Source organism: Lactuca virosa, chromosome 3, assembly GCF_052849685.1.
Source record: "Lactuca virosa cultivar CGN04683 chromosome 3, Lactuca_virosa_CGN04683_v6, whole genome shotgun sequence".
In the NCBI taxonomy this organism is placed as follows: domain Eukaryota; kingdom Viridiplantae; phylum Streptophyta; class Magnoliopsida; order Asterales; family Asteraceae; genus Lactuca; species Lactuca virosa.
Window position 1 is genome coordinate 324,927,774 of NC_136428.1, and position 17,056 is coordinate 324,944,829.

Genomic DNA, 17,056 nt, shown 5'->3' on the forward strand with positions numbered 1-17,056 from the left:
GGGATGCTCGCACTACTCATGCACTTCGCTCATCCAGATACAGACGAGAAGTGCCTAGGTCGGAAAGAGTTGTGATAGTGCCTCGGCATGCGAGAAAGTTACCGTCGCCCTATAGATGATAGTCTGCATTCACCAAAGTTGATACTAAGATGCTAAGGACCATATAATTACCTCCACGACCTGGAATACTTGAGTAAAGTAGACAGCAAGTTGCGTTAAGCTTTATAACCAATGCCATAAAGAGATTGCGGACTCGACACCAGTCTAGGTGTTAGTCGACGGGTTATACAAGATCACGCGCTCCCTACAAACTTGAAGAAGCAGACACAATGGAAAAACTAATGGAGCATGTCATAGAGATTGTTAGACTACTAGGTGTTCCAAGGAATATTATCTCTAAAGAGATAGTAGAACCACCTCCGGAATAGTCAATCACTTCAGAAAATCTCTAAGGGCGAAGCTAGCCCTGATCAGAGACTGCTATCCATGAAACAGCGAACCGAATGAGAGAACGATTCCCTCCGATTAAGGATCCTGCTGTGAAAGCATCTATTAGATGATGATAAAAATTGGAATTATCTAAGCATCATCTGGTAAAACCCTCTATCATCCTGACGCTGAGATATTCAGTTAGAAACACCTCACGAGTCGAAAGTTCAGGTCCTTTCTGCACCGGGTTGAGGTAGATGCCACGCAACCAATAGATGCCAACATATAGTCAGCACCTTCAATAATCCAGAAAACCTTCGAAGGCCAACCAGTAGGAAATACGAACCCAAAGACGACCTGAGCCTCCTAAGAACCAATCGAAAGGACTACACCTCCAGTAAGAGAAAAACTTTTGGAATTTCCGAATGACGATCACGGCAAGTGATGATCTCACCATGGAAGTACATTATGTTCTAGGTACTGAAACATTCTATTTTCCCAAGAACTTAGGACCATTAGAGATTCTTGATAGAATTGTTCCAGTATCCGTCAGACCCAGACTGCTTTAGGGATTCCATAAATTCCACCCTAACCTGTCCACGTCTCAGCGAATGAACCAGTAGTACCCGACAAAACTCTCATCGTTTTCTCGACTAGATCCATAAAAACCAGAGATGTGTTTGTTAAGAGAAACGGGAGAAATCTAGCTCAGAAAAAGGGAACCGATGAAACCTTATCCCGTGAGGCCCAGAAATCAAAGAAGAAACTATATCTAGTAACAAAAATTCGCTAAAACTCAGTATGGACCTGATTCCCCTAAGGAACGGACGGATCAGCTAGGACATGAAGTATCCACATCTTTCGTATCCATCCTTGAGTGTTCGTTAAGATTCTAATTTCGGGACAAAATTCCCTCTAACGAGGGGATGATGTGACAACCCGAAATTTTCAATTGTACGAAATCTTCAGTTAAACACTTCAATTAAAAGTCAAATTCATTTCTGCTAATTTTTAGCTCGGTTTAAAGTCCGTTTGGGTGTTTTTAATTTTAATTTTTTTCGAGAAAACAAACGAAAGGAAGTATTTTTTTTAGGATTATTGGGGAACAAATAAAACAAATAACACCTTGATAAGGTGTTGCGGCCAAACATGAGGAGTGGGGCCGAAAACCCCCTTTGACCGAGAACTCATGCATAAGGCATGAGTTTACCCCTTGTTTTCCTCACTTTTTACTTCCAAACTCAAGAACACCCACATTTTTCTCTCAAGTATCATAAGAGCTTCTTTCAAATCTTCCAAAAATGTAAGTGTTTCTCCTCTTGATTTGTTTATACAACACTTCATCTAGTAGTTATACGTGATTTCATCCATGAAATCTTCTCTTTTTCTTAGATCTTCAAGTGTTCTTCAAGAACACCAAGAACACCAAGAACACACACTAGTGTTTTGGTCCAAAAATCAACTCCTTTAACCTCTAAATCGTAAGTATTACTTTCTGCACTTGTTATCTAGTTGAAACTCTTGTTTAAGGCCTTGAAATCGTCATTTTCCAAAGAACAAAAGGAGTTTTCGGTTAGTGCATCTCCTTAAACCGAAAACCCTAAAGAAAAGTGCCTTTAAGACCTTAAAACTCACTTAAGGCTTTGGATAAAACTTAGAACCCCTATGCATGTTTGAAAGCTCTTGAAAATCACCACATGCACAAAGGATCTTGAGTTTTCGGTCTTAACCTCATGGACCGAAAACCCTAAAAACCGAGAACCAGATTCGGACCGAGAACCCTTCGGACCGAGAACACCATTAGGACAGAAAATTTCTAGGAACATACCACTTGGACCGAAAGCTCCTTTTGGTGACCATACAATCCTTTTATACAATCCTTTGTGATTGTAACACTTCCATATAAGTGTTTCATAGACTATAAGGGTGTTATCCTTCTTAATTAGTTGAATATACTCTAATTGCATGCATATATGTGTCTTTATATGCTAAATAGGATCCGTGTGTGCTCAAATCTTCACTTGACACTTAGCATCCTTTTTCCGATCATACATTCGCATCACTCATTTCAGGTGAGTTCATACCCCTTAATCAACCTTTGAAATGATTTTAAATGCTTTTATGGAGGGGGGGAATACAAGTTGAACTATTAAGTTATTATATCAATTACATGTGGTTAATAACTGTCAATCAAATAAATTTTTGCATGTTAATCTGTTTTATTCAGCTAAAGACTTTCAAATCCCTTTTTAAATTACTAACTTTTATCAAAGTCTTTTAAACTTATATTCTAGATTAGATTCATGTCTGTATAAAAATAGTTATATAAGTAGGGTTTGAAGGACTTAGGACTGATAGCGCGCTTTATTTCCTGTTCCTTGTTTGGTTGTGGACTTAGAGTATCTGGTTATTTGTCCGAGTGACGTTGAAGTCCTAGTTATATATTATGTATATTTGTTTAGATATTAAAACTCTTACTCCAGTTCGCGTCTTTGGGTAGCAAAGGTACCTAGATAACCTCTCAAGTAAACTATAATAGGTATAGTTTAGAAAACAACCATAACTTTTATGAAGAGAAACTAGCTATATCAATATTCTAAATCATGTACTTTTAGTAAAAAGAGACGTATATATCAATCAAAACACGAGATACATCTTCATGACGCGGATTTCACCGTTGTCGAGTTGGTAACCAGAGTCTCCTGGAGGGAGAGCGGGCATTATGTGTATAGATCTATACGGGACAGACCATCCCACATACTGACTGGTAGCTACAGTCCCGGCCGACCAAGCGAAGGGGTGACAAATGTCACATTTATTTCGGCGCCAGCAGGTCGTCGTGTTTAAATCCGTCAATCAGTATGGTTACGAGTATCTTCACATTTACCTTATAATTCATGGTCTTAAGGTAATTACTACCACGGTAGTTTCTACATATAAAACCACGGTAATATAATATTTTCCTTAATACATTGACTTGGAACGTTTTTGATATAAAACGATAATGTAAAACTATTTTTTGATAATGATAGTAACATTTGGGAAAAATGTTCTTTAAACACAAAACAGTCGAGTCTTGTGTGAAAGACTACTTTTAGTAGAGAAACTCATTCTTTTAAACATGAAACAGTTGGGTCTTGGTAGAAGACTACTTTTATCAGAAAATATAGGATTTTCTGGAAGGAATTCAAATACTTTATAAGCTCTTATCACCATCATCCTATGAGATTATTTTGAAGAAAAACATGTATTTATATCAATGTCATTAAAATATTTATGAACTCACCAGCATTAAAATGCTGATACTCGCTTTAAAAATAACTTGTATTCTCAGGTCATCAGTAGACAGGTACACTCCGGGAGCTTTTGCGATGTCAGCCTAGTACCAAGCTGCAGCTTGTGTTATTTTCTATATCTACTTTGATGTTGTTGTTAAATGTAACCTATGTAAAATTATTACTATTAATGCAATGGTTGTTGTACTTTGATTACTATACTGCATGTGTTATGATACTTGACATGACGTCCTCCACCCCAGAACGTTTCCGCCGTTCCAGTTTTGGGGTGTGACAAATAGGAACTTAATAGAGTTAGATAGTGGATTTATCTGAAGTAGAGTCAAACCTTTTTGACTCTACCTTCTCTTAGATCTTTCAGGTATTCAAGGCAGCTTCACTTCCAATGTCCCTTCAAATGGCAGTAGAAACAAGTGGACTCTTTGGCATTTGCACATGGAACTATCTCAGAACTGGATTTTCTCTTATGGTCAAATCTTTTGACCATAGCCAATTCCCTTTCCATAGGAGAAGGGATCTTTTCTGGACTATCTATGTCATTGCCTATGTTCATGGCAGCTTGGGAAGTAGATCTTCCAATCAAATTTGCTTGACCATTGCGCCAAATCATTGCTGATTCAGCAGCAATAAGCAAATAGGTAAGATCAACAAGGGTCACGTCGCGACCTGTCATATAGTAGTCTTTAACAAACTGACTATACAACTCAGGAAGTGACTGAGGAACCAAGTCAACAGCCAACTTCCTCGGGAAAACGACACCTAACATTCCCAGCTTGTCAATGTGTGACTTCATATCCAGGACATGTGCACACACAGACCTTCCATCTTGGTGTTTACCAGCCAATAGGGCTTGAGTGACCTTGAAATTTTGAAGTCTTCGAACTTGTGGGCCAAGGAGAATAATTAGAGGAGGTGGAGGAAGTGAAGTATGATATTGTGGAATATCATTTTCATGTGGAAAGCTTTTTCCAAAAGATTCGAGAAGACTATAGTTGTCTGAACTAGACATCTACAAGGAAGAAATTCAAGTTAGTTGATTTAAGTCCTTAATATAACACCCAAAACGAAATATTAAGGCTAGGACCCAACACAATATTTTACAATTGCGAAGAGGGATTCCGTAATCCAATTGTAAAATATTTTAAGGTAGGTAAATGACGATTTACTAATTTCCACCATGAAAAACAAAATAGACTACTAAGTTTTAATTGGATTCAAATTCATTGAACTTTTCAAAGACAAGTTTAAACCTCGATTGTGCCCTTCAAGTTTGTGACTGGGATGCCGAGGATCACAAACAAGGTGTGAATAACCATGCAAATTAGCTTGGTACACTCAATGTTACAAATCACCTAGTCAATGTGTCGGTTAACCACACACGCTCCATCGATCTATGATTAACATCAAGCTACCCTTTGCCACATTTTCAGTCCCAGATTAGTGTGTCGGTTAACCACACACGCTCCACTAACGACTTAACAAGGTGCAAAGTGTAATTTCATGGATTAGCACCATTTTCACATTTTCCTAAAGTAACTAAGATTGGGAATTTTAATAAAAGTTTAGTTACTTTATATTTATCATTATACTTTTAATGAGGGAGAATTAATGTCCTTTCCTACCCGTTCGGCTAACGACCCTCCACCAGTCAAGGAAGCGATGGGTGAGAGTGGACACCCATTAAACCACCATTTTATAGACAGTAACCTTATACCCCCCTTATAGACCGGCTTCGTGAATGAGGCCTACTAATGGTAAGACTGACTTGTCTTATATATATATATATATATATATATATATATATATATATATATATATATATATATATATATATATATATATATATATTAAACTTATAATATTATAGAGTATAAGGGTTGAATTTTAACTTTTAAAAGTCTAAGGATTGGAATTAAATATTTCAGTTGTGAGACTTTACAAATTCTAAAACTTGAGGACAAGTTTTGAAACTTTTCAAAACTTTTGGTTTCCATAACTTATGAGTTAATATTGGTTTTATGAAAAGACTCTTGATATTCCATAACTTGAGGACAAGTTATGGAGTTCATTAAACATTTATTATAAGACTTTTCATGTTCCATAACTTGAGGACAAATTATGGAACTCATTAAAGAACATTTAGATCAATTTTAACAAGGAAATTTATCATATAATTTTTTTAAAGCATGATCTAAAACTAACTCATAAGGCAAAATAGTTTCAAATCAAATGATACAAGTAATTATCTTAACATAACAACTATCATAAGAATTTTGACAACTATCTTTTGATGACTCTTGGAATTCATAACTTATGAGTTTAATGTTATTTTAATGGATGAGACTTTTCATTTTCCATAACTTAAGGACAAGTTATTGAGGTTATTAAAATCATAAAATCATCATTTTAACTAACCAAAAATGATCAAGTTTTTTATCTATGATCTAGTTAAATTCATAGGTCAAGATAATTCACATCAACAATTTAAGAAATTAGCCTAATCATATAAACTAATACAAATCTTGAAATTTTGACAATTATCTTTTAATTGGATGAGCATGATCACTACCATATCAAGAAAACAGATTATATGTGTCAAAAAACAGTTTGTGGTAATGATCCTAATCCAATTCTGGCCAAAAACTCGAAATTTTGCACCCAGGGCCTCCAACTCGACGAGTGCATGAACCTGACTCGTCGAGTAGGTCTTTAACTGAGTGGACTCGTCGAGTCCACCAGTGGAGTCGTCGAGTTCATCAGGCAGAAGCCAAAAATTCGATTTTTTTCAACTTTAAAAACTAGTAAGAATCAAGTATAACAGAAAACAATCCTAGGCTCTAATACAACTGTTGGGTTTTGAGCACTATAATCTTCCTATGGTGCACATGCAACCCTAAATGCTTTGGATCTATGTTTTCTCTAATTATACATGCATTTTCAATTTTTCCAAAGCATTCTCCTTAACTAGCATACAATTGAACAATCGAACAATACAACTAGTTAGATAAGTTACCTCCTAGTAGGACTTGTAGTTCTTGGCCTTCAAAAGCTTGAGCACCTAAAGTGTTATGCCTCTAATTGTTCACAAACACCAAATGCAAGATGAGGCTTGAGACAATAAGTTACTCAGCACAAAATCAACTTCACTCTCATAGAATGAATGGGTGGCCGATTTTGGGACTAGGGGTATGCTTTTATAGTGTTACTAAGCTAGGGTTACATTCATGCAAACCCTAATGCTCCATGACCTTTCACATTCTTATGCTCCATGTGTTAAACCTCCATGGACTATCCATGGATTATCTCATTGGTTTAGCCCATCTAAACAATCATGGATTATTGGCCCACACTATAACAATCATTGATTTACATAATCAATCTCATATATTTAATTAGTCCCTTTTGATCACAAACTTAATTCCAAATTAATTCTTGATCAATACTAATTAAATAATATGATTTCTCAATTAATTCATTATACTTATAATATATTAATAAATCATAAATAACCTTATTCTCAAAAGTCCATCCTATGAAATTGCACTGATGAAGGCAACCCAAAAGGACCATGCTACAATCAGGTCAAGTACATCCCAATTATAATTATGGGCTTAGACACCAAATCCAACAGGTATTACATTTTTAGGGCTAGTGTTGCCTGACTTATGATGCCTTAGCCTAGGAGTTGTTGCTACCTAAGTATATGTTGTGTAGGAGTATTTATCAGGAAATCACTTAGAGAGAGAGTTCTGAGTCAAGGGATAATCTAGGAGAGATACCTAGATAAGCATATGAGGCCCCTATCGAGAGAGTAGTTTGATATCTGTGAGGGATAGAGTACTGTGAATTAGGATCCTAGGAAGAGGACTTGGGATGACTACAGGTTGGTGTGGAAGGTAGTATTGGGCCCGTACTACTGAAAACACCGGATCTGTATGTAGTCCAAGTAAGAATCCTTAGGATACTAAGGAGCATGTAAGGGCGGGAAATCAAGTGTGAGTATGCTCGAATGAGCCTCTGATTATTTTCGTGTTGTGTTTCAGAGACATTATGGTGGGTACACGCCACAACCCCTAGGGCACCAGTCGTACCAGTGACGAGGAGATCCGCAGGATCATCCATGCCGAGGTGGACGCAGCTATCCGAGAGGCGATACCGGAGATGTTTGGTTCTATTAAGACCACGTTGATTGAGACCTTAGATGAGCGCTATGCTGTTGTTACTGAGGCTGCTGCTTCCGCAGCCACCGCAGCCCTAGCTGCTTCCAGACCACAGGGCGGTGACTCGTTGTTGTTTCGGGAGTTCAGCAACACGAAGCCACCAGAGTTTCATGGGACACAGGATCTGATTGTTGCTATGAGATGGATCTCTGACATTAAGGGATGTTTTTACACGTGTTCATGCCCTGAGCACCTGAGAGTTCGGTTTGCACTGAACCAGATTCTCTCGGGAGCAAAGGACTGGTGGAAGTTTGTGTATGCCAGCTTTACTCCTGCAGATCATGCTGCAGTGACGTAGGAGAGGTTTAGACAGTTGTTCCGAGATAAGTATGTTCCCGAGGTGGAGAGGTAACAGTTGGCCCAGGAGTTTCTGTCTCTCAAGAAGAAGACGAAAACTGTGACTGAGATCACGAGGATGTTCCATGAGAGGGCGCTGTTTTTCCCTGAGCATGTGTCTTCGGAGCAGGCATGTGTGAGCCGATATCTGAGCATACTGAGGAGGGATATATGAGAGTTCGTGGCGACCTCGTCATACCGGACATTGGCTGAGCTTCAGACCAATGCCAGGCACAGGGAGATTGAGCTAGAGTTACATGCTAGGGAGGAGGGGGGGTCTCAGGGGAGAGATTGGAGACCAGTGCAGTCGCAGCCGGTGACGAAGCGGGCAAAGCCCGCTGATACGAGGGTTGGGGACCAGAAGGGCCACACTTGTGGTAAGTGCGGCAAGAGTCACGAGGGATCGTGCCAGACAGGGATTTGCTACAAATGTGGAAAAGAGGGGCACCTGGCGAGGGATTTCCCCAAGGGGTTTGCATTTTGCTTTCATTGCAACCAGACCGGCCATCGAAAGGTCGAGTGCCCTCAGCTCATTCAAGGATCGGCCTAGGGTTCCGATCCTACTGCTTTGAGAGATACTGACAGTCGACCAACGAAGGTCGAGGCACCGAAGGCTCATGGGAGAGATTTTCAGCTGAAAATGGAGGAGGTCCGTGCAACACCTGATGTCGTGGTTGGTACGTATTTCCTATTTCCTGTTATTTTGAGATTTGTTTTGCTTATACCATGTTGAATATAGGTACTTTTCTTGTGACTTCTGTACCTGCTTTGGTGTTATTTGACTCGGGTTCGAGTCGATCCTTCATGTCTTTAGCTTGTAGTCGTCATATCAGTGTCAGGCGAGAGGTGTTGAGTCGACCTCTAAGGGTTTCTATAGCCTACGAGCATGCGGTTTTTGCCACTGATGTATTCCGAGGATGTGTACTAGAGATTTTTGGTGTTGAGTTTCCGACCGATCTGGTGCCGATAACCATAGGTGATGTCTGTGTCATAGTGCGCATGGATTGGTTGAGTCGGTTTGGATCTGTGATCGACTGTGAGCGTCAGATGATGACCATACGAGACCCTAGTGGGGGAGTGGTGACGGTGTATGGTGAGGGTACCAGATCTGGATCAACTTTCTACTATGCTGGCAGAGCGAGACAGAGTCTACAGCAGGGTTGTATGGGCTTTTTGGCGTATGTGATGGATACACAAGTTGCTTCAGAGATGCCGAGTTCCATATCTGAGGTTCCGATAGTGTGCGAGTTCCCGAATGTTTTTCTCGAGGAGTTGCCGGGTGTGCCTCTCGAGAGGCAAGTAGACTTTCAGATTGATTTGGTTCCGGGCGCGGCACCTATTGCCAAGGCACCTTATCGCCGTGTGCCACCAAAGATGCAGGAATTATCCTCACAGCTCCAGGAGCTGCTGGGGAAAGGTTTCATTAGACCGAGTAACTCACCGTGGGGAGTACCGATCCTTTTTTTCAAGAAAAAGGATGGTTCACACCGGATGTGTATTGATTACTGGGAGTTGAACAAGCTGACGGTCAAGAACCGTTATCCACTTCCGAGTATCGAAGATATGTTCGATCAGTGGCAGGGGGCATCTTGGTTCTCCAAGAATGATTTGAGATCTGGATTTCATCAGATGAGAGTTTGCGAGTAGCATATCCAGAAGACGGCTTTTAGGACTCGTTATGGGCACTACGAGTTTGTGGTGATGCCTTTCGGGCTCACCAACGCACCGGCGGCGTTCATGGACCTCATGAACCGGGTGTGCAGACCTATGTTGGATCGATAAGTGATCGTGTTCATCGACGATATTTTGGTGTATTCGAGAACCAGAGAGCAACACGAGGAGCATCTTAGAGAGGTTCTTGGAGTATTGAGGTCGGAGAAGCTTTATGCCAAATTCTCTTAGTGCGATTTCTGGTTACGAGAGGTCCAGTTCTTGGGACATCTTGTTAATCAGAATAGGATATCGGTCGACCCGACCAAGATTGAGGCAGTTATGAGATGGGAGGTGCCAAGATCCCCATCTGAGATCAGGATTTTTCTGGGTTTGCCCGTTTACTATCGGAGATTTATCAAAGACTTCTCCAAGATTGTTGTTCCTCTTACCAGATTGACCCGGAAGGGTGTTAGGTTTCCTTGGGGGCCCGAGCAGCAGGCCTCATTTGAGACTCTTCGCTAGAGATTGTGCGAAGCCCCGGTGTTAGCCCTTCCCGAGGGAGTGTAGGACTTCGTAGTTTATTGTGATGAATCTTTATCAAGGATCGGAACGGTGTTGATGCAGAGGGGACACGTGATTGAATATGAATCGAGGCAGTTGAAGCCTCATGAGACGAGGTATCCCACCCATGATTTGGAGTTGGGGGAGGTGGTGTTCGCCCTCAAGATCTGGCGCCACTATCTGTATGGAGTCTGATGCACCATATACACAGACTATAAGAGTCTGAAGTACCTTATGGATCAGCCCGACCTGAATATCAGGTAGAGGAGGTGGTTAGATGTAGTGAAAGACTACGACTGCGAGATCTTATATCACCCAGGCAAGGCTAATGTGGTAGCCGATGCCTTGATCCGTAGAGCAGAGAGTGCTCTGATTAGAGACGTGTGCATGAGGATTACGGTGATGACTCCAGTCCTAGATATCATTCGAGAGGCCCAGGTGGAGGCCGTGAGACCGGAGAACTGCAAGAGGGAGCGGGTGATCGGTCAGGTTTCTGAGTTGGACACGGATAGTCGGGGGCTCATGACTTTTTGTCGGCAGATTTGGGTGCCCTGTACAGGTGGAGCTCGTCGTATACTGATGGAGGAGGCACATAGATCGAGATTCTCGATCCATCCAGGAGCCACTAAGATGTATCTGGATCTGTAGAGAGATTACTGGTGGCCCTATATGAAGAGGGATGTGGCATGGGTTGTTGAGAAGTGCTTAACCTGTCGTCGGGTTAAGGCAGAGCACCAGCGTCCACATGGTTTGTTGCAACCTTTAGAGGTTCCCCAGTTATCTATGGATTTTATCACTAAGTTATCGAGAACCGCGCAAGGTGTCGACGCGATATGGGTGATTGTGGACCGGTTGACGAAGAGTGCTCACTTCCTTGCCATCAGTGAGAGCTCTTCTGCAGAGCAATTGGCCGAGATTTATGTGAGAAAGGTGGTGCCACGACATGGAGTGCCGATATGGATAGTGTCAGATCGGGATGTGCGTTTTACTTCTAGGTTCTAGAAGAATTTCCATGAGGAGTTGGGTACCCGATTGCACTTCAGTACCGCATACCACCCACAGACAGACAGGCAGAGTGAGCGGATGATTCAGACGCTTGAGGACATGTTGCGTGCATGTTTCATGGACTTTGGAGGAAGTTGGGACACCTATTTTCCCTTGGCTAAGTTTGCTTATAACAACAACCATCATTCTAGTATTGGTATGCCTCCCTTTGAGCTCTTATATGGGAGGAGGTGTCGGACTCCCATCTGTTGGGGAGATGTAGGGCAGAGAGTGATGGGTAGCACTAATATAGTGCTCAAGACAACTGAGCAGATTCAGCAGGTCAGACAGAGGCTACCGACAACTCAGATTCGCCAGAAGAGTTACGCAGACCGACGACGATCCGAGCTAGAGTTCCAGGTTGGAGATTTTGTTCTCCTAAAGGTATCCCCGTGTAAAGGGGTGATCCTCTTCAGGAAGCGGGGAAAGTTGGGGCCTAGATACATCGGCCCTTTCAGAGTGACTCCCAGAGTGGGGAAGGTAGCCTATCAGTCCTTCCACGTGTCCTAGTTGAGGAAGTGTGTAGCCGATGAGACGGCAGTGGTACCTTTAGAGGACATTCAGATGGATGCTAGCCTGGATTACATTGAGAGACCGATAACGATTTTGGATAGAAAAGTTAAGACCCTGAGGAACAAGGAGGTGCGACTGGTTAAGGTATAGTGGGCGCATGAGAATGTGCATAGATTACAGAGAGTTGAACAAGGCAACAATAAAGAACACATACTCGTTGCCAAGGATTGATGACCTGTTCGATCAGCTTCAAGGTTCGAGCTATTTCTCGAAGATCGATCTTAGGTCAGGATATCATCAGCTAAAGGTAAGAGAGTAGGATATTGAGAAAACGACATTCAGAACATGATATGGACACTATTAGTTCTTGGTTATGTCGTTTGGACTAACCAATGCTCCAGCTGCATTCATGGATTTGATGAACAGGGTTTGTAAACCATTCCTCGATTAATCCGTGATGGTGTTCACAGATGATATTTTGATTTATTCAAAAAGCAAGCAGGAGCATGACAAGCATCTGCGAGAAGTGTTAAAAGTTCTGAAAAAGGAGAAGTTGTGTGCAAAGTTCTCCAAATGTGATTTTTGGATTCAAGAAGTCCAATTTTTGGATCATTTGGTTAACCAAGAAGGAATAATGGTTGAGCCAACAAAGATTGAAGCTGTGATGAAGTGGGAACAACCGAAAAGTCCCACAGAGATCCGAAGCTTTCTAGGATTAGCTGGATATTACCGAAGATTTATCCAAGGCTTTTCTTCGATAGCTACTCAATTGACAGTTTTGACCCACAAAGGAGCTACTTATACTTGGAGTGAGAAGCATAAGGAAGCTTTTGAGAAGCTAAAGAAGAAATGTGTGAAGCACCGATTCTTTCTTTACCTGAAGGAGTTGATGACTTCGCAGTTTATAGCGATGCATCTGGAGTTGGGTTAGGTTTTGTTCTGACCCAAAGGGATAAAGTGATAGCATATGCATCGAGGAAATTGAAAGAACATGAAAAGAACTAGCTCACTCATGATTTGGAGTTGGCAGCGGTAGTATTCGCCCTGAATATATGGAGGCATTATCTTTATGGCACTAAATGCAAACTATTCACTGATCATAAGAGTCTTCAATATCTCTTTAATCAGGAGGAATTGAACATGAGGCAACGACGCTGGCTAGAGTTACTCAAGGAATACGACTGTGAGATACTTTACCACCCTGGTAAAGCAAATGTTGTCACTGATGCTCTCAGTCGGAAGGTAAACCTTGAAAGGAAAAGTCCAAGAGCGTTGAGAATTAAAGTTGTCTCAACAATTGTAGAAAGTATTAAGAAAGCTCAGATAGAAGCTTTAGAGAAAAATGACCGAAAGGAAGAACGTTTGGGCAAAACGTTAGTGGTCGATGGCTCGGAATTTTTGAAATTCGGGGCACAAAATCCGAGAAATTTCGCATGCATGGCTCGGAATCAGCCACTTCACCTCGCATGCGAGCCTGCCCTGTCTCCGCCTGCTGATTTGACCGAGGCGAGGTCCAGTCTGAAGCTGACGTGTGTCCTCGCCTTCGCTGCTGACGCGTGTCTCGGCCTCGCCACCTGTCCGACGCGTGCCTTCTTCTCCTTCCCTCGGAATCGAAGCATCGCAGGGTATAAAATGAGGTGCGAACCCTCCCGGTTCCTACACCACTTTTACACCATTTATCATCCTTTTTCACTTCTTTCACCTCCCTAAACTTCCTTACAACCCCCCGAAGCCCTGATATCATATCCAACACCCGAAGACCCCGAGAAATTTATCTTTTCGGTTTGAAGCTCAACCTTCGCAAGGCCCGGTTTTCATTATAGCCCTCAGTTTCATCAGAAACGATCGTTTTAAGAAACGAAGTACTGCCCGATTATCGTTATATCAAGTGAGTGTGTAGTCACTTTCATCTTACACATAGATATGAAGTATTTCTATAAAATACGTGCTATGTGTAATTATATTGTTTGTTTATTTGAGATGGTGTTGAATAGATGTTTTATACAAGTTTTAAACTGTATATGTATTTTTATCTACAAATATGTTGGGTAAAACATGGGTAGATGAAATAGTTGATGTGTGTTAAAATGATGAGAGGCCTTGATGTTGCTGTTGTTGTTGTTGTTGTTGTTGTTGTTGTAGTCATCTAGCGGAGTATAGATGACGACCACAGACCGTTCTAGACAGTCCAGTGGAACGCTAGCAGGCTCGCCACCTGTACGTGTTGGTGAACTATATGTTCATTGGTGTACTCCATCCCCATCATGGTTGTCTTAAGGGCATGTATGGCTGAGGAACCCCCTTAGCAGTAGTGTCCATCCCTATGATGATCCTTAAGCTAGGTCCCTTGTGATAGGTGTTTAGGGACGTAAAGTGAGGATAACAGGAACGGGAAATCAGGGTTATTGTTGGTTGATGAAATTAATAAAGTTATTTTTGGTTGATAAATTTAATAAATTTATTATTCTTTGTGGGTTGAAAACCCTATATGCTCACCAAGCTCCCACACCTGACCCACTCCGCTTTTTATATTACAGGTAGTGGACCCAGAGCATAGTTTGGATGATGTAGAGGGATTTTTGGATTATAGGCCAGTAGTTGTAAATAACTGTTGTAAGGCTTATGATGTACTGTTTATGCTTTTGGTCTGTATCGGAACATGACATCCTGAGGTTTTGATATATATTGAAAATACATATTTCTTTAAAAAATGTTTTGATAAAATTTTATCATGTTTTGTTTTGGGGACAAATTCCGCAACATCTTTTAAAAGATTACTCTGATTTTATTATAAAAGCATAAATTAAATCGCTCTTTTCTGGCCGAGAAATTTGGGGATGTCACAGAAATTGATCATTGTTTGATCTAGTTCATGATGAGTCATACTATGCTTCCAAACAGTTTCTAGATTTTTACCAAAAAGATTGTTACAAACATTCTAAGCCTTGTACCAATATAGAAGGTTTCAGATACATGCTAAAAAATATGAAGTGATGATGTTTCGTCACTTGCATATTTTGTGTTGGGTTTTAAGCACTATAACACTCCTATGGTGCACATGCAGCCCTAAATGCTTTGGAACTTTGTTTTCTCTAATTATACATGCATTTTCAAATTTCCAAAGCATATAACTTAACTAGCATACAATTCAAAGTAACAACTAGTTAGATAACTTACCTCTTGTGTAGTTCTTGACCTTGGGAGCTTGAGCAACTCAAGTGTTGTGCCTCTAATGTGTCACAAACAACAATATGCAAAGGAGGCTTGAGAGAATAAGACTTGTAGCTTCAAAAATCGGTTCTATGCTCTTGTGAATATGTGTTAGCCGATTTCACCTCTAAGGGAACTCTTTTATAGTGTTTCTCAAAGCTAGGGTTTCATCCATGAAACCCTAATGCACCATGACCTTCCATATCCCTTAGGCTGCATGGGTTAAAGCTCCATGGACTATCCATGAACTACTTAGCCCACCCTAATGGATCTTTGGCCTACACTATAAGAATTGATTATTTAAATAATCAACCCCTTAAATTTAATTAGTCACTTTTGATCACAAAATTAATTCCAAATTAATTCTTGACCAATACTAATTAAATAATATGATTTCTCAATTAATATATTATACTTATAATATATTAATAAATCACCAATAATCTTATTCTCAAAAGTTCATCCTATCAAATTGCACTGGTGAAGGCAACCCAAAAGGACCATGCTACAGTCGGGTCAAGTACATACCAAATATAGTTATGGGCTTAGACACTGTAGTGGTGTTGATTATGATGGCATGTGCGGAATTAGAAAGATCTAGTGAATCATCATGTAAAATCAAGAACACAAGGAGTAAATAAATCTTTGTAAGCTCATATTAGATCTAGAAAGGATATACAAATGGGTCTGTACACAATTTCTCTCTCTAGTCTAACACTCCAAATGGTTCCTTACATAATGGGAGTCACTCACTTCCGATTTATAGGAAAGAATCAACCGATTTATACATACAAGAGGGTAAGCCTAAAACATTACATCCAAGAGTGACTTTGCACCCTAACATTCTCCCCCTCAAAGTAAAGATCGGATGTCCCAGCTTCAGTCTCCAACGAGCTAGCGCGATCAAGACCAAACTCCCCCTCGAAGTAAGACCGGTCTTCAAATCCGCAAATGAATATACGACAAACCCGCTTCGAATACCCATCATTCTCCCCCTTTTTATAATCAATAAAATGATTATAAAACCCATGAAGGGTGAGAAGCGCCCGAGGAATAAACTTCACAATACTCCCCCTTGATGTGTACCAAAAATGAAACACAAAAAAATCTTGCACGGAAAAACAATCACGAAAAAGCCTCAAAAAATTTCCAATTTGTGAAATTTTTTGACTTTTTGGGTGAAAGTTGCAAGATTTTCCAAAATCCAGGTAAAAATCGTCACTTTCTGAATTCTATAACTGTCCAACAGTCTCCCACATTGATAAGTCTAATAACTATAACTGCCAATGTAACTTCAAGATCTGATTAGCAATCGTAGCTTCCAAAAGTTGTTGTCGAACTCTGACCCTCAATGACCGATAGCGTACAAGTACCGTGAGGGAAAGGTGAAAAGAACCCTATTAAGATTCAAGGCTATTCCTTTCACACCGCTAGCAAATTCAACCATTTCCCCAACTTGAATCCCATTCAACCCATAAACACGTGCAATCCCATCTCCAACTGAGACCACTCGAAGTCAGTGACTGTGCTTAGACAAATGATCATATACTCCTCTGTTCTACAAGATATCAGCGGACAAATACATGGAACACAGTCATACTTAATGTCCTGCAATTAGTTCCCCGATTTCCGATTAGTTTGACATAGAACATAATTGAACACATCTATTTTGCTCTGACCAGGCCCGGTACATAGGTCAAAACAACTCATCGAGGGGCCCAAATATCACTTTTGATCCTTCTTAGGATAAAAGGAACAGATAAACTACGACTCTATATGCTTGAACTAACTACT